The following is an 18,224-nucleotide window of genomic DNA, read 5'->3' on the forward strand; positions in this document are numbered from 1 at the left end:
CCCTAGGTGCCGGCTGAGCTAGAGGCCAAAATCTACAGGTAGGCACTTCGCAAAAAACACCTCCTGTTTTCTTTCAAAAATTTGAAGGTGTCAACGTTGCGCTTTGGGGCGTTTCCTGTCGCAGGCACTAGGCCTACCCACACAAGTGAGGTATCATTTTTATCGGGAGACTTGGGGGAACGCTGGGTGGAAGGAAATTTGTGGCTCCTCTCAGATTCCAGAACTTTCTGCCACAGAAATGTGAGGAACATGTGTTTTTTTAGCCAAATTTTGAGGTTTGCAAAGGACTCTGGGTAACAGAACCTGGTCCGAGCCCCGCAAGTCACCCCATCTTGGATTCCCCTAGGTCTCTAGTTTTCAGAAATGCACAGGTTTGGTAGGTTTCCCTAGGTGCCGGCTGAGCTAGAGGCCAAAATCTACAGGTAGGGACTTCGCAAAAAACACGTCTGTTTTCTTTCAAAAATTTGGATGTGTCCACGTTGCGCTTTGGGGCGTTTCCTGTCGCGGGCGCTAGGCCTAACCACACAAGTGAGGTATCATTTTTATCGGGAGACTTGGGGGAACGCTGGGTGGAAGGAAACTTGTGGCTCCTCTCAGATTCCAGAACTTTCTGCCACAGAAATGTGAGTAACATGTGTTTTTTTAGCCAAATTTTGAGGTTTGCAAAGGATTCTGGGTAACAGAACTTGGTCCGAGCCCCGCAAGTCACCCCATCTTGGATTCCCCTAGGTCTCTAGTTTTCAGAAATGCACAGGTTTGGTAGGTTTCCCTAGGTGCCGGCTGAGCTAGAGGCCAAAATCTACAGGTAGGCACTTCGCAAAAAACACCTCCTGTTTTCTTTGAAAAATTTGGATGTGTCCACGTTGCGCTTTGGGGCGTTTCCTGTCGCGGGCGCTAGGCCTACCCACACAAGTGAGGTATCATTTTTATCGGGAGACTTGGGGGAACGCTGGGTGGAAGGAAATTTGTGGTTCCTCTCAGATTCCAGAACTTTCTGCCACAGAAATGTGAGGAACATGTGTTTTTTTAGCCAAATTTTGAGGTTTGCAAAGGATTCTGGGTAACAGAACCTGGTCCGAGCCTCGCAACTCACCCCATCTTGGATTCCCCTAGGTCTCTAGTTTTCAGAAATGCACAGGTTTGGTAGGTTTCCCTAGGTGCCGGCTGAGCTAGAGGCCAAAAAATCTACAGGTAGGCACTTCGCAAAAAACACCTCTGTTTTCTTTCAAAAATGTGGATGTGTCCACGTTGCACTTTGGGGCGTTTCCTGTCGCGGGCGCTAGGCCTACCCACACAAGTGAGGTATCATTTTTCTCTGGAGACTTGGGGGAACGCTGGGTTGAAGGAAATTTGTGGCTCCTCTCAGATTCCAGAACTTTCTGCCACAGAAATGTGAGGAACATGTGTTTTTTTAGCCAAATTGTGAGGTTTGCAAAGGATTCTGGGTAACAGAACCAGGTCCGAGCCCCGCAAGTCACCCCTCCTTGGATTCCCCTAGGTCTCTAGTTTTCAGAAATGCACAGGTTTGGTAGGTTTCCCTAGGTGCCGGCTGAGCTAGAGGCCAAAATCTACAGGTAGGCACTTCGCAAAAAACACCTCTGTTTTCTTTCAAAAATTTGGATGTGTCCACGTTGCGCTTTGGGGCGTTTCCTGTCGCGGGCGCTAGGCCTAACCACACAAGTGAGGTATCATTTTTATCGGGAGACTTGGGGGAACGCTGGGTGGAAGGAAATTTGTGGCTCCTCTCAGATTCCAGAACTTTCTACCACAGAAATGTGAGGAACATGTGTTTTTTTAGCCAAATTTTGAGGTTTGCAAAGGATTCTGGGTAACAGAACCTGGTCCGAGCCTCGCAAGTCACCCCATCTTGGATTCCCCTAGGTCTCTAGTTTTCAGAAATGCACAGGTTTGGTAGGTTTCCCTAGGTGCCGGCTGAGCTAGAGGCCAAAATCTACAGGTAGGCATTTCGCAAAAAACACCTCTGTTTTCTTTCAAAAATTTGGATGTGTCCACGTTGCGTTTTGGGGCGTTTCCTGTCGCGGGCGCTAGGCCTACCCACACAAGTGAGGTATCATTTTTATCGGGAGACTTGGGGGAACGCTGGGTGGAAGGAAATTTGTGGTTCCTCTCAGATTCCAGAACTTTCTGCCACAGAAATGTGAGGAACATGTGTTTTTTTAGCCAAATTTTGAGGTTTGCAAAGGATTCTGGGTAACAGAACCTGGTCCGAGCCTCGCAACTCACCCCATCTTGGATTCCCCTAGGTCTCTAGTTTTCAGAAATGCACAGGTTTGGTAGGTTTCCCTAGGTGCCGGCTGAGCTAGAGGCCAAAAAATCTACAGGTAGGCACTTCGCAAAAAACACCTCTGTTTTCTTTCAAAAATTTGGATGTGTCCACGTTGCACTTTGGGGCGTTTCCTGTCGCGGGCGCTAGGCCTACCCACACAAGTGAGGTATCATTTTTCTCTGGAGACTTGGGGGAACGCTGGGTTGAAGGAAATTTGTGGCTCCTCTCAGATTCCAGAACTTTCTGCCACAGAAATGTGAGGAACATGTGTTTTTTTAGCCAAATTGTGAGGTTTGCAAAGGATTCTGGGTAACAGAACCAGGTCCGAGCCCCGCAAGTCACCCCTCCTTGGATTCCCCTAGGTCTCTAGTTTTCAGAAATGCACAGGTTTGGTAGGTTTCCCTAGGTGCCGGCTGAGCTAGAGGCCAAAATCTACAGGTAGGCACTTCGCAAAAAACACCTCTGTTTTCTTTCAAAAATTTGGATGTGTCCACGTTGCGCTTTGGGGCGTTTCCTGTCGCGGGCGCTAGGCCTAACCACACAAGTGAGGTATCATTTTTATCGGGAGACTTGGGGGAACGCTGGGTGGAAGGAAATTTATGGCTCCTCTCAGATTCCAGAACTTTCTGCCACAGAAATGTGAGTAACATGTGTTTTTTTAGCCAAATTTTGAGGTTTGCAAAGGATTCTGGGTAACAGAACCTGGTCCGAGCCCCGCAAGTCACCCCTCCTTGGATTCCCCTAGGTCTCTAGTTTTCAGAAATGCACAGGTTTGGTAGGTTTCCCTAGGTGCCGGCTGAGCTAGAGGCCAAAATCTACAGGTAGGCACTTCGCAAAAAACACCTCCTGTTTTCTTTCAAAAATTTGAAGGTGTCAACGTTGCGCTTTGGGGCGTTTCCTGTCGCAGGCACTAGGCCTACCCACACAAGTGAGGTATCATTTTTATCGGGAGACTTGGGGGAACGCTGGGTGGAAGGAAATTTGTGGCTCCTCTCAGATTCCAGAACTTTCTGCCACAGAAATGTGAGGAACATGTGTTTTTTTAGCCAAATTTTGAGGTTTGCAAAGGATTCTGGGTAACAGAACCTGGTCCGAGCCCCGCAAGTCACCCCATCTTGGATTCCCCTAGGTCTCTAGTTTTCAGAAATGCACAGGTTTGGTAGGTTTCCCTAGGTGCCGGCTGAGCTAGAGGCCAAAATCTACAGGTAGGCATTTGGCAAAAAACACCTCTGTTTTCTTTCAAAAATTTGGATGTGTCCACGTTGCACTTTGGGGCGTTTCCTGTCGCGGGCGCTAGGCCTACCCACACAAGTGAGGTATCATTTTTATCGGGAGACTTGGGGGAACGCTGGCTTGAAGGAAATTTGTGGCTCCTCTCAGATTTCAGAACTTTCTGCCACAGAAATGTGAGGAACATGTGTTTTTTTAGCCAAATTGTGAGGTTTGCAAAGGATTCTGGGTAACAGAACCAGGTCCGAACCCCGCAAGTCACCCCTCCTTGGATTCCCCTAGGTCTCTAGTTTTCAGAAATGCACAGGTTTGGTAGGTTTCCCTAGGTGCCGGCTGAGCTAGAGGCCAAAATCTACAGGTAGGCACTTCGCAAAAAACACCTCTGTTTTCTTTCAAAAATTTGGATGTGTCCACGTTGCGCTTTGGGGCGTTTCCTGTCGCGGGCGCTAGGCCTAACCACACAAGTGAGGTATCATTTTTATCGGGAGACTTGGGGGAACGCTGGGTGGAAGGAAATTTGTGGCTCCTCTCAGATTCCAGAACTATCTGCCACAGAAATGTGAGTAACATGTTTTTTTTTAGCCAAATTTTGAGGTTTGCAAAGGATTCTGAGTAACAGAACCTGGTCCGAGCCCCGCAAGTCACCCCTCCTTGGATTCCCATAGGTCTCTAGTTTTCAGAAATGCACAGGTTTGGTAGGTTTCCCTAGGTGCCGGCTGAGCTAGAGGCCAAAATCTACAGGTAGGCACTTCGCAAAAAACACCTCTGTTTTCTTTAAAAAATTTGGATGTGTCCACGTTGCACTTTGGGGCGTTTCCTGTCGCGGGCGCTAGGCCTACCCACACAAGTGAGGTATCATTTTTATCGGGAGACTTGGGGGAACGCTGGGTTGAAGGAAATTTGTGGCTCCTCTCAGATTCCAGAACTTTCTGCCACAGAACTGTGAGGAACATGTGTTTTTTTAGCCAAATTGTGAGGTTTGCAAAGGATTCTGGATAACAGAACCAGGTTCGAGCCCCGCAAGTCACCCCTCCTTGGATTCCCCTAGGTCTCTAGTTTTCAGAAATGCATAGGTTTGGTAGGTTTCCCTAGGTGCCGGCTGAGCTAGAGGCCAAAATCTACAGGTAGGCACTTCGCAAAAAACACCTCTGTTTTCTTTCAAAAATTTGGATGTGTCCACGTTGCGCTTTGGGGCGTTTCCTGTCACGGGCGCTAGGCCTAACCACACAAGTGAGGTATCATTTTTATCGGGAGACTTGGGGGAACGCTGGGTGGAAGGAAATTTGTGGCTCCTCTCAGATTCCAGAACTTTCTGCCATAGAAATGTGAGGAACATGTGTTTTTTTAGCCAAATTTTGAGGTTTGCAAAGGATTCTGGGTAACAGAACCTGGTCCGAGCCCCGCAAGTCACCCCTCCTTGGATTCCCCTAGGTCTCTAGTTTTCAGAAATGCACAGGTTTGGTGGGTTTCCCTAGATGCCGGCTGAGCTAGAGGCCAAAATCTACAGGTAGGCACTTCGCAAAAAACACCTCTGTTTTCTTTAAAAAATTTGGATGTGTCCACGTTGCGCTTTGGGACGTTTCCTGTCGCGGGCGCTAGGCCTACCCACACAAGTGAGGTATCATTTTTATCGGGAGACTTGGGGGAACGCTGGGTGGAAGGAAATTTGTGGCTCCTCTCAGATTCCAGAACTTTCTGCCACAGAAATGTGAGGAACATGTGTTTTTTTAGCCAAATTTTGAGGTTTGCAAAGGATTCTGGGTAACAGAACCTGGTCCGAGCCTCGCAAGTCACCCCATCTTGGATTCCCCTAGGTCTCTAGTTTTCAGAAATGCACAGGTTTGGTTGGTTTCCCTAGGTGCCGGCTGAGCTAGAAGCCAAAATTTACAGGTAGGCACTTCGCAAAAAACACCTCCTGTTTTCTTAAAAAAATGTGGATGTGTCCACGTTGCGCTTTGGGGCGTTTCCTGTCACGGGCGCTAGGCCTACCCACACAAGTGAGGTATAATGTTTATCGGGAGACTTGGGGGAACGCTGGGTGGAAGGAAATTTGTGGCTCCTCTCAGATTCCAGAACTTTCTACCACAGAAATGTGAGGAACATGTGTTTTTTTAGCCAAATTTTGAGGTTTGCAAAGGATTCTGGGTAACAGAACCTGGTCCGAGCCCCGCAAGTCACCCCATCTTGGATTCCCCCAGGTCTCTAGTTTTCAGAAATGCACAGGTTTGGTAGGTTTCCCTAGGTGCCGGCTGAGCTAGAGGCCAAAATCTACAGGTAGGCACTTTGCAAAAAACACCTCTGTTTTCTTTCAAAAATGTGGATGTGTCCACGTTGCGCTTTGGGGCGTTTCCTGTCGCGGGCGCTAGGCCTAACCACACAAGTGAGGTATCATTTTTATCGGGAGACTTGGGGGAACGCTGGGTTGAAGGAAATTTGTGGCTCCTCTCAGATTCCAGAACTTTCTGCCACAGAAATGTGAGGAACATGTGTTTTTTTAGCCAAATTGTGAGGTTTGCAAAGGATTCTGGGTAACAGAACCAGGTCCGAGCCCCGCGAGTCACCCCTCCTTGGATTCCCCTAGGTCTCTAGTTTTCAGAAATGCACAGGTTTGGTGGGTTTCCCTACATGCCGGCTGAGCTAGAGGCCAAAATCTACAGGTAGGCACTTCGCAAAAAACACCTCTGTTTTCTTTCAAAAATTTGGATGTGTCCACGTTGCGCTTTGGGACGTTTCCTGTCGCGGGCGCTAGGCCTACCCACACAAGTGAGGTATCATTTTTATGGTGAGACTTGGGGGAACGCTGGGTGGAAGGAAATTTGTGGCTCCTCTCAGATTTCAGAACTTTCTGCCACAGAAATGTGAGGAACATGTGTTTTTTTAGGCAAATTTTGAGGTTTGCAAAGGATTCTGGGTAACAGAACCTGGTCCGAGCCCCGCAAGTCACTCCTCCTTGGATTCCCCTACGTCTCTAGTTTTCAGAAATGCACAGGTTTGGTTGGTTTCCCTAGGTGCCGGCTGAGCTAGAAGCCAAAATCTACAGGTAGGCACTTCGCAAAAAACACCTCCTGTTTTCTTTAAAAAATGTGGATGTGTCCACGTTGCGCTTTGGGGCGTTTCCTGTCGCGGGCGCTAGGCCTACCCACACAAGTGAGGTATAATTTTTATCGGGAGACTTGGGGAAACGGTGGGTGGAAGGAAATTTGTGGCTCCTCTCAGATTCCAGAACTTTCTACCACAGAAATGTGAGGAACATGTGTTTTTTTAGCCAAATTTTGAGGTTTGCAAAGGATTCTGGGTAACAGAACCTGGTCCGAGCCTCGCAAGTCACCCCATCTTGGATTCCCCTAGGTCTCTAGTTTTCAGAAATGCACAGGTTTGGTTGGTTTCCCTAGGTGCCGGCTTAGCTATAAGCCAAAGTCTACAGGTAGGCACTTCGCAAAAAACACCTCCTGTTTTCTTAAAAAAATGTGGATGTGTCCACGTTGCGCTTTTGGGCGTTTCCTGTCGCGGGCGCTAGGCCTACCCACACAAGTGAGGTATAATGTTTATCGGGAGACTTGGGGGAACGCTGGGTGGAAGGAAATTTGTGGCTCCTCTCAGATTCCAGAACTTTCTACCACAGAAATGTGAGGAACATGTGTTTTTTTAGCCAAATTTTGAGGTTTGCAAAGGATTCTGGGTAACAGAACCTGGTCCGAGCCCCGCAAATCACCCCATCTTGGATTCCCCCAGGTCTCTAGTTTTCAGAAATGCACAGGTTTGGTAGGTTTCCCTAGGTGCCGGCTGAGCTAGAGGCCAAAATCTACAGGTAGGCACTTCGCAAAAAACACCTCTGTTTTCTTTCAAAAATGTGGATGTGTCCACGTTGCGCTTTGGGGCGTTTCCTGTCGCGGGCGCTAGGCCTAACCACACAAGTGAGGTATCATTTTTATCGGGAGACTTGGGGTAACGCTGGGTTGAAGGAAATTTGTGGCTCCTCTCAGATTCCAGAACTTTCTGCCACAGAAATGTGAGGAACATGTGTTTTTTTAGCCAAATTGTGAGGTTTGCAAAGGATTCTGGGTAACAGAACCATGTCCGAGCCCCGCAAGTCACCCCTCCTTGGATTCCCCTAGGTCTCTAGTTTTCAGAAATGCACAGGTTTGGTAGGTTTCCCTAGGTGCCGGCTGAGCTAGACACCAAAATCTACAGGTAGGCACTTCGCAAAAAACACCTCTGTTTTCTTTCAAAAATGTGGATGTGTCCACGTTGCGCTTTGGGGCGTTTCCTGTCGCGGGCGCTAGGCCTAACCACACAAGTGAGGTATCATTTTTATCGGGAGACTTGGGGGAACGCTGGGTGGAAGGAAATTTGTGGCTCCTCTCAGATTCCAGAACTTTCTGCCACAGAAATGTGAGGAACATGTGTTTTTTTAGCCAAATTTTGAGGTTTGCAAAGGATTCTGGGTAACAGAACCTGGTCCGAGCCTCGCAACTCACCCCATCTTGGATTCCCCTAGGTCTCTAGTTTTCAGAAATGCACAGGTTTGGTAGGTTTCCCTAGGTGCCGGCTGAGCTAGAGGCCAAAAAATCTACAGGTAGGCACTTCGCAAAAAACACCTCTGTTTTCTTTCAAAAATTTGGATGTGTCCACGTTGCACTTTGGGGCGTTTCCTGTCGCGGGCGCTAGGCCTACCCACACAAGTGAGGTATCATTTTTCTCTGGAGACTTGGGGGAACGCTGGGTTGAAGGAAATTTGTGGCTCCTCTCAGATTCCAGAACTTTCTGCCACAGAAATGTGAGGAACATGTGTTTTTTTAGCCAAATTGTGAGGTTTGCAAAGGATTCTGGGTAACAGAACCAGGTCCGAGCCCCGCAAGTCACCCCTCTTTGGATTCCCCTAGGTCTCTAGTTTTCAGAAATGCACAGGTTTGGTAAGTTTCCCTAGGTGCCGGCTGAGCTAGAGGCCAAAATCTACAGGTAGGCACTTCTCAAAAAACACCTCTGTTTTCTTTCAAAAATTTGGATGTGTCCACGTTGCGCTTTGGGGCGTTTCCTGTCGCGGGCGCTAGGCCTAACCACACAAGTGAGGTATCATTTTTATCGGGAGACTTGGGGGAACGCTGGGTGGAAGGAAATTTGTGGCTCCTCTCAGATTCCAGAACTTTCTGCCACAGAAATGTGAGTAACATGTGTTTTTTTAGCCAAATTTTGAGGTTTGCAAAGGATTCTGGGTAACAGAACCTGGTCCGAGCCCCGCAAGTCACCCCTCCTTGGATTCCCCTAGGTCTCTAGTTTTCAGAAATGCACAGGTTTGGTAGGTTTCCCTAGGTGCCGGCTGAGCTAGAGGCCAAAATCTACAGGTAGGCACTTCGCAAAAAACACCTCCTGTTTTCTTTCAAAAATTTGAAGGTGTCAACGTTGCGCTTTGGGGCGTTTCCTGTCGCAGGCACTAGGCCTACCCACACAAGTGAGGTATCATTTTTATCGGGAGACTTGGGGGAACGCTGGGTGGAAGGAAATTTGTGGCTCCTCTCAGATTCCAGAACTTTCTGCCACAGAAATGTGAGGAACATGTGTTTTTTTAGCCAAATTTTGAGGTTTGCAAAGGACTCTGGGTAACAGAACCTGGTCCGAGCCCCGCAAGTCACCCCATCTTGGATTCCCCTAGGTCTCTAGTTTTCAGAAATGCACAGGTTTGGTAGGTTTCCCTAGGTGCCGGCTGAGCTAGAGGCCAAAATCTACAGGTAGGCATTTGGCAAAAAACACCTCTGTTTTCTTTCAAAAATTTGGATGTGTCCACGTTGCACTTTGGGGCGTTTCCTGTCGCGGGCGCTAGGCCTACCCACACAAGTGAGGTATCATTTTTATCGGGAGACTTGGGGGAACGCTGGCTTGAAGGAAATTTGTGGCTCCTCTCAGATTTCAGAACTTTCTGCCACAGAAATGTGAGGAACATGTGTTTTTTTAGCCAAATTGTGAGGTTTGCAAAGGATTCTGGGTAACAGAACCAGGTCCGAGCCCCGCAAGTCACCCCTCCTTGGATTCCCCTAGGTCTCTAGTTTTCAGAAATGCACAGGTTTGGTAGGTTTCCCTAGGTGCCGGCTGAGCTAGAGGCCAAAATCTACAGGTAGGCACTTCGCAAAAAACACCTCTGTTTTCTTTCAAAAATTTGGATGTGTCCACGTTGCGCTTTGGGGCGTTTCCTGTCGCGGGCGCTAGGCCTAACCACACAAGTGAGGTATCATTTTTATCGGGAGACTTGGGGGAACGCTGGGTGGAAGGAAATTTGTGGCTCCTCTCAGATTCCAGAACTTTCTACCACAGAAATGTGAGGAACATGTGTTTTTTTAGCCAAATTTTGAGGTTTGCAAAGGATTCTGGGTAACAGAACCTGGTCCGAGCCTCGCAAGTCACCCCATCTTGGATTCCCCTAGGTCTCTAGTTTTCAGAAATGCACAGGTTTGGTAGGTTTCCCTAGGTGCCGGCTGAGCTAGAGGCCAAAATCTACAGGTAGGCATTTCGCAAAAAACACCTCTGTTTTCTTTCAAAAATTTGGATGTGTCCACGTTGCGTTTTGGGGCGTTTCCTGTCGCGGGCGCTAGGCCTACCCACACAAGTGAGGTATCATTTTTATCGGGAGACTTGGGGGAACGCTGGGTGGAAGGAAATTTGTGGTTCCTCTCAGATTCCAGAACTTTCTGCCACAGAAATGTGAGGAACATGTGTTTTTTTAGCCAAATTTTGAGGTTTGCAAAGGATTCTGGGTAACAGAACCTGGTCCGAGCCTCGCAACTCACCCCATCTTGGATTCCCCTAGGTCTCTAGTTTTCAGAAATGCACAGGTTTGGTAGGTTTCCCTAGGTGCCGGCTGAGCTAGAGGCCAAAAAATCTACAGGTAGGCACTTCGCAAAAAACACCTCTGTTTTCTTTCAAAAATTTGGATGTGTCCACGTTGCACTTTGGGGCGTTTCCTGTCGCGGGCGCTAGGCCTACCCACACAAGTGAGGTATCATTTTTCTCTGGAGACTTGGGGGAACGCTGGGTTGAAGGAAATTTGTGGCTCCTCTCAGATTCCAGAACTTTCTGCCACAGAAATGTGAGGAACATGTGTTTTTTTAGCCAAATTGTGAGGTTTGCAAAGGATTCTGGGTAACAGAACCAGGTCCGAGCCCCGCAAGTCACCCCTCCTTGGATTCCCCTAGGTCTCTAGTTTTCAGAAATGCACAGGTTTGGTAGGTTTCCCTAGGTGCCGGCTGAGCTAGAGGCCAAAATCTACAGGTAGGCACTTCGCAAAAAACACCTCTGTTTTCTTTCAAAAATTTGGATGTGTCCACGTTGCGCTTTGGGGCGTTTCCTGTCGCGGGCGCTAGGCCTAACCACACAAGTGAGGTATCATTTTTATCGGGAGACTTGGGGGAACGCTGGGTGGAAGGAAATTTATGGCTCCTCTCAGATTCCAGAACTTTCTGCCACAGAAATGTGAGTAACATGTGTTTTTTTAGCCAAATTTTGAGGTTTGCAAAGGATTCTGGGTAACAGAACCTGGTCCGAGCCCCGCAAGTCACCCCTCCTTGGATTCCCCTAGGTCTCTAGTTTTCAGAAATGCACAGGTTTGGTAGGTTTCCCTAGGTGCCGGCTGAGCTAGAGGCCAAAATCTACAGGTAGGCACTTCGCAAAAAACACCTCCTGTTTTCTTTCAAAAATTTGAAGGTGTCAACGTTGCGCTTTGGGGCGTTTCCTGTCGCAGGCACTAGGCCTACCCACACAAGTGAGGTATCATTTTTATCGGGAGACTTGGGGGAACGCTGGGTGGAAGGAAATTTGTGGCTCCTCTCAGATTCCAGAACTTTCTGCCACAGAAATGTGAGGAACATGTGTTTTTTTAGCCAAATTTTGAGGTTTGCAAAGGATTCTGGGTAACAGAACCTGGTCCGAGCCCCGCAAGTCACCCCATCTTGGATTCCCCTAGGTCTCTAGTTTTCAGAAATGCACAGGTTTGGTAGGTTTCCCTAGGTGCCGGCTGAGCTAGAGGCCAAAATCTACAGGTAGGCATTTGGCAAAAAACACCTCTGTTTTCTTTCAAAAATTTGGATGTGTCCACGTTGCACTTTGGGGCGTTTCCTGTCGCGGGCGCTAGGCCTACCCACACAAGTGAGGTATCATTTTTATCGGGAGACTTGGGGGAACGCTGGCTTGAAGGAAATTTGTGGCTCCTCTCAGATTTCAGAACTTTCTGCCACAGAAATGTGAGGAACATGTGTTTTTTTAGCCAAATTGTGAGGTTTGCAAAGGATTCTGGGTAACAGAACCAGGTCCGAACCCCGCAAGTCACCCCTCCTTGGATTCCCCTAGGTCTCTAGTTTTCAGAAATGCACAGGTTTGGTAGGTTTCCCTAGGTGCCGGCTGAGCTAGAGGCCAAAATCTACAGGTAGGCACTTCGCAAAAAACACCTCTGTTTTCTTTCAAAAATTTGGATGTGTCCACGTTGCGCTTTGGGGCGTTTCCTGTCGCGGGCGCTAGGCCTAACCACACAAGTGAGGTATCATTTTTATCGGGAGACTTGGGGGAACGCTGGGTGGAAGGAAATTTGTGGCTCCTCTCAGATTCCAGAACTATCTGCCACAGAAATGTGAGTAACATGTTTTTTTTTAGCCAAATTTTGAGGTTTGCAAAGGATTCTGAGTAACAGAACCTGGTCCGAGCCCCGCAAGTCACCCCTCCTTGGATTCCCATAGGTCTCTAGTTTTCAGAAATGCACAGGTTTGGTAGGTTTCCCTAGGTGCCGGCTGAGCTAGAGGCCAAAATCTACAGGTAGGCACTTCGCAAAAAACACCTCTGTTTTCTTTAAAAAATTTGGATGTGTCCACGTTGCACTTTGGGGCGTTTCCTGTCGCGGGCGCTAGGCCTACCCACACAAGTGAGGTATCATTTTTATCGGGAGACTTGGGGGAACGCTGGGTTGAAGGAAATTTGTGGCTCCTCTCAGATTCCAGAACTTTCTGCCACAGAACTGTGAGGAACATGTGTTTTTTTAGCCAAATTGTGAGGTTTGCAAAGGATTCTGGATAACAGAACCAGGTTCGAGCCCCGCAAGTCACCCCTCCTTGGATTCCCCTAGGTCTCTAGTTTTCAGAAATGCATAGGTTTGGTAGGTTTCCCTAGGTGCCGGCTGAGCTAGAGGCCAAAATCTACAGGTAGGCACTTCGCAAAAAACACCTCTGTTTTCTTTCAAAAATTTGGATGTGTCCACGTTGCGCTTTGGGGCGTTTCCTGTCACGGGCGCTAGGCCTAACCACACAAGTGAGGTATCATTTTTATCGGGAGACTTGGGGGAACGCTGGGTGGAAGGAAATTTGTGGCTCCTCTCAGATTCCAGAACTTTCTGCCATAGAAATGTGAGGAACATGTGTTTTTTTAGCCAAATTTTGAGGTTTGCAAAGGATTCTGGGTAACAGAACCTGGTCCGAGCCCCGCAAGTCACCCCTCCTTGGATTCCCCTAGGTCTCTAGTTTTCAGAAATGCACAGGTTTGGTGGGTTTCCCTAGATGCCGGCTGAGCTAGAGGCCAAAATCTACAGGTAGGCACTTCGCAAAAAACACCTCTGTTTTCTTTAAAAAATTTGGATGTGTCCACGTTGCGCTTTGGGACGTTTCCTGTCGCGGGCGCTAGGCCTACCCACACAAGTGAGGTATCATTTTTATCGGGAGACTTGGGGGAACGCTGGGTGGAAGGAAATTTGTGGCTCCTCTCAGATTCCAGAACTTTCTGCCACAGAAATGTGAGGAACATGTGTTTTTTTAGCCAAATTTTGAGGTTTGCAAAGGATTCTGGGTAACAGAACCTGGTCCGAGCCTCGCAAGTCACCCCATCTTGGATTCCCCTAGGTCTCTAGTTTTCAGAAATGCACAGGTTTGGTTGGTTTCCCTAGGTGCCGGCTGAGCTAGAAGCCAAAATTTACAGGTAGGCACTTCGCAAAAAACACCTCCTGTTTTCTTAAAAAAATGTGGATGTGTCCACGTTGCGCTTTGGGGCGTTTCCTGTCACGGGCGCTAGGCCTACCCACACAAGTGAGGTATAATGTTTATCGGGAGACTTGGGGGAACGCTGGGTGGAAGGAAATTTGTGGCTCCTCTCAGATTCCAGAACTTTCTACCACAGAAATGTGAGGAACATGTGTTTTTTTAGCCAAATTTTGAGGTTTGCAAAGGATTCTGGGTAACAGAACCTGGTCCGAGCCCCGCAAGTCACCCCATCTTGGATTCCCCCAGGTCTCTAGTTTTCAGAAATGCACAGGTTTGGTAGGTTTCCCTAGGTGCCGGCTGAGCTAGAGGCCAAAATCTACAGGTAGGCACTTTGCAAAAAACACCTCTGTTTTCTTTCAAAAATGTGGATGTGTCCACGTTGCGCTTTGGGGCGTTTCCTGTCGCGGGCGCTAGGCCTAACCACACAAGTGAGGTATCATTTTTATCGGGAGACTTGGGGGAACGCTGGGTTGAAGGAAATTTGTGGCTCCTCTCAGATTCCAGAACTTTCTGCCACAGAAATGTGAGGAACATGTGTTTTTTTAGCCAAATTGTGAGGTTTGCAAAGGATTCTGGGTAACAGAACCAGGTCCGAGCCCCGCGAGTCACCCCTCCTTGGATTCCCCTAGGTCTCTAGTTTTCAGAAATGCACAGGTTTGGTGGGTTTCCCTACATGCCGGCTGAGCTAGAGGCCAAAATCTACAGGTAGGCACTTCGCAAAAAACACCTCTGTTTTCTTTCAAAAATTTGGATGTGTCCACGTTGCGCTTTGGGACGTTTCCTGTCGCGGGCGCTAGGCCTACCCACACAAGTGAGGTATCATTTTTATGGTGAGACTTGGGGGAACGCTGGGTGGAAGGAAATTTGTGGCTCCTCTCAGATTTCAGAACTTTCTGCCACAGAAATGTGAGGAACATGTGTTTTTTTAGGCAAATTTTGAGGTTTGCAAAGGATTCTGGGTAACAGAACCTGGTCCGAGCCCCGCAAGTCACTCCTCCTTGGATTCCCCTACGTCTCTAGTTTTCAGAAATGCACAGGTTTGGTTGGTTTCCCTAGGTGCCGGCTGAGCTAGAAGCCAAAATCTACAGGTAGGCACTTCGCAAAAAACACCTCCTGTTTTCTTTAAAAAATGTGGATGTGTCCACGTTGCGCTTTGGGGCGTTTCCTGTCGCGGGCGCTAGGCCTACCCACACAAGTGAGGTATAATTTTTATCGGGAGACTTGGGGAAACGGTGGGTGGAAGGAAATTTGTGGCTCCTCTCAGATTCCAGAACTTTCTACCACAGAAATGTGAGGAACATGTGTTTTTTTAGCCAAATTTTGAGGTTTGCAAAGGATTCTGGGTAACAGAACCTGGTCCGAGCCTCGCAAGTCACCCCATCTTGGATTCCCCTAGGTCTCTAGTTTTCAGAAATGCACAGGTTTGGTTGGTTTCCCTAGGTGCCGGCTTAGCTATAAGCCAAAGTCTACAGGTAGGCACTTCGCAAAAAACACCTCCTGTTTTCTTAAAAAAATGTGGATGTGTCCACGTTGCGCTTTTGGGCGTTTCCTGTCGCGGGCGCTAGGCCTACCCACACAAGTGAGGTATAATGTTTATCGGGAGACTTGGGGGAACGCTGGGTGGAAGGAAATTTGTGGCTCCTCTCAGATTCCAGAACTTTCTACCACAGAAATGTGAGGAACATGTGTTTTTTTAGCCAAATTTTGAGGTTTGCAAAGGATTCTGGGTAACAGAACCTGGTCCGAGCCCCGCAAATCACCCCATCTTGGATTCCCCCAGGTCTCTAGTTTTCAGAAATGCACAGGTTTGGTAGGTTTCCCTAGGTGCCGGCTGAGCTAGAGGCCAAAATCTACAGGTAGGCACTTCGCAAAAAACACCTCTGTTTTCTTTCAAAAATGTGGATGTGTCCACGTTGCGCTTTGGGGCGTTTCCTGTCGCGGGCGCTAGGCCTAACCACACAAGTGAGGTATCATTTTTATCGGGAGACTTGGGGTAACGCTGGGTTGAAGGAAATTTGTGGCTCCTCTCAGATTCCAGAACTTTCTGCCACAGAAATGTGAGGAACATGTGTTTTTTTAGCCAAATTGTGAGGTTTGCAAAGGATTCTGGGTAACAGAACCATGTCCGAGCCCCGCAAGTCACCCCTCCTTGGATTCCCCTAGGTCTCTAGTTTTCAGAAATGCACAGGTTTGGTAGGTTTCCCTAGGTGCCGGCTGAGCTAGACACCAAAATCTACAGGTAGGCACTTCGCAAAAAACACCTCTGTTTTCTTTCAAAAATGTGGATGTGTCCACGTTGCGCTTTGGGGCGTTTCCTGTCGCGGGCGCTAGGCCTAACCACACAAGTGAGGTATCATTTTTATCGGGAGACTTGGGGGAACGCTGGGTGGAAGGAAATTTGTGGCTCCTCTCAGATTCCAGAACTTTCTGCCACAGAAATGTGAGGAACATGTGTTTTTTTAGCCAAATTTTGAGGTTTGCAAAGGATTCTGGGTAACAGAACCTGGTCCGAGCCTCGCAACTCACCCCATCTTGGATTCCCCTAGGTCTCTAGTTTTCAGAAATGCACAGGTTTGGTAGGTTTCCCTAGGTGCCGGCTGAGCTAGAGGCCAAAAAATCTACAGGTAGGCACTTCGCAAAAAACACCTCTGTTTTCTTTCAAAAATTTGGATGTGTCCACGTTGCACTTTGGGGCGTTTCCTGTCGCGGGCGCTAGGCCTACCCACACAAGTGAGGTATCATTTTTCTCTGGAGACTTGGGGGAACGCTGGGTTGAAGGAAATTTGTGGCTCCTCTCAGATTCCAGAACTTTCTGCCACAGAAATGTGAGGAACATGTGTTTTTTTAGCCAAATTGTGAGGTTTGCAAAGGATTCTGGGTAACAGAACCAGGTCCGAGCCCCGCAAGTCACCCCTCTTTGGATTCCCCTAGGTCTCTAGTTTTCAGAAATGCACAGGTTTGGTAAGTTTCCCTAGGTGCCGGCTGAGCTAGAGGCCAAAATCTACAGGTAGGCACTTCTCAAAAAACACCTCTGTTTTCTTTCAAAAATTTGGATGTGTCCACGTTGCGCTTTGGGGCGTTTCCTGTCGCGGGCGCTAGGCCTAACCACACAAGTGAGGTATCATTTTTATCGGGAGACTTGGGGGAACGCTGGGTGGAAGGAAATTTGTGGCTCCTCTCAGATTCCAGAACTTTCTGCCACAGAAATGTGAGTAACATGTGTTTTTTTAGCCAAATTTTGAGGTTTGCAAAGGATTCTGGGTAACAGAACCTGGTCCGAGCCCCGCAAGTCACCCCTCCTTGGATTCCCCTAGGTCTCTAGTTTTCAGAAATGCACAGGTTTGGTAGGTTTCCCTAGGTGCCGGCTGAGCTAGAGGCCAAAATCTACAGGTAGGCACTTCGCAAAAAACACCTCCTGTTTTCTTTCAAAAATTTGAAGGTGTCAACGTTGCGCTTTGGGGCGTTTCCTGTCGCAGGCACTAGGCCTACCCACACAAGTGAGGTATCATTTTTATCGGGAGACTTGGGGGAACGCTGGGTGGAAGGAAATTTGTGGCTCCTCTCAGATTCCAGAACTTTCTGCCACAGAAATGTGAGGAACATGTGTTTTTTTAGCCAAATTTTGAGGTTTGCAAAGGACTCTGGGTAACAGAACCTGGTCCGAGCCCCGCAAGTCACCCCATCTTGGATTCCCCTAGGTCTCTAGTTTTCAGAAATGCACAGGTTTGGTAGGTTTCCCTAGGTGCCGGCTGAGCTAGAGGCCAAAATCTACAGGTAGGCATTTGGCAAAAAACACCTCTGTTTTCTTTCAAAAATTTGGATGTGTCCACGTTGCACTTTGGGGCGTTTCCTGTCGCGGGCGCTAGGCCTACCCACACAAGTGAGGTATCATTTTTATCGGGAGACTTGGGGGAACGCTGGCTTGAAGGAAATTTGTGGCTCCTCTCAGATTTCAGAACTTTCTGCCACAGAAATGTGAGGAACATGTGTTTTTTTAGCCAAATTGTGAGGTTTGCAAAGGATTCTGGGTAACAGAACCAGGTCCGAGCCCCGCAAGTCACCCCTCCTTGGATTCCCCTAGGTCTCTAGTTTTCAGAAATGCACAGGTTTGGTAGGTTTCCCTAGGTGCCGGCTGAGCTAGAGGCCAAAATCTACAGGTAGGCACTTCGCAAAAAACACCTCTGTTTTCTTTCAAAAATTTGGATGTGTCCACGTTGCGCTTTGGGGCGTTTCCTGTCGCGGGCGCTAGGCCTAACCACACAAGTGAGGTATCATTTTTATCGGGAGACTTGGGGGAACGCTGGGTGGAAGGAAATTTGTGGCTCCTCTCAGATTCCAGAACTTTCTGCCACAGAAATGTGAGTAACATGTGTTTTTTTAGCCAAATTTTGAGGTTTGCAAAGGATTCTGGGTAACAGAACCTGGTCCGAGCCCCGCAAGTCACCCCTCCTTGGATTCCCCTAGGTCTCTAGTTTTCAGAAATGCACAGGTTTGGTAGGTTTCCCTAGGTGCCGGCTGAGCTAGAGGCCAAAATCTACAGGTAGGCACTTCGCAAAAAACACCTCCTGTTTTCTTTCAAAAATTTGAAGGTGTCAACGTTGCGCTTTGGGGCTTTTCCTGTCGCAGGCACTAGGCCTACCCACACAAGTGAGGTATCATTTTTATCGGGAGACTTGGGGGAACGCTGGGTGGAAGGAAATTTG

Source organism: Pleurodeles waltl, chromosome 2_2, assembly GCF_031143425.1.
Source record: "Pleurodeles waltl isolate 20211129_DDA chromosome 2_2, aPleWal1.hap1.20221129, whole genome shotgun sequence".
Classification (NCBI taxonomy): domain Eukaryota; kingdom Metazoa; phylum Chordata; class Amphibia; order Caudata; family Salamandridae; genus Pleurodeles; species Pleurodeles waltl.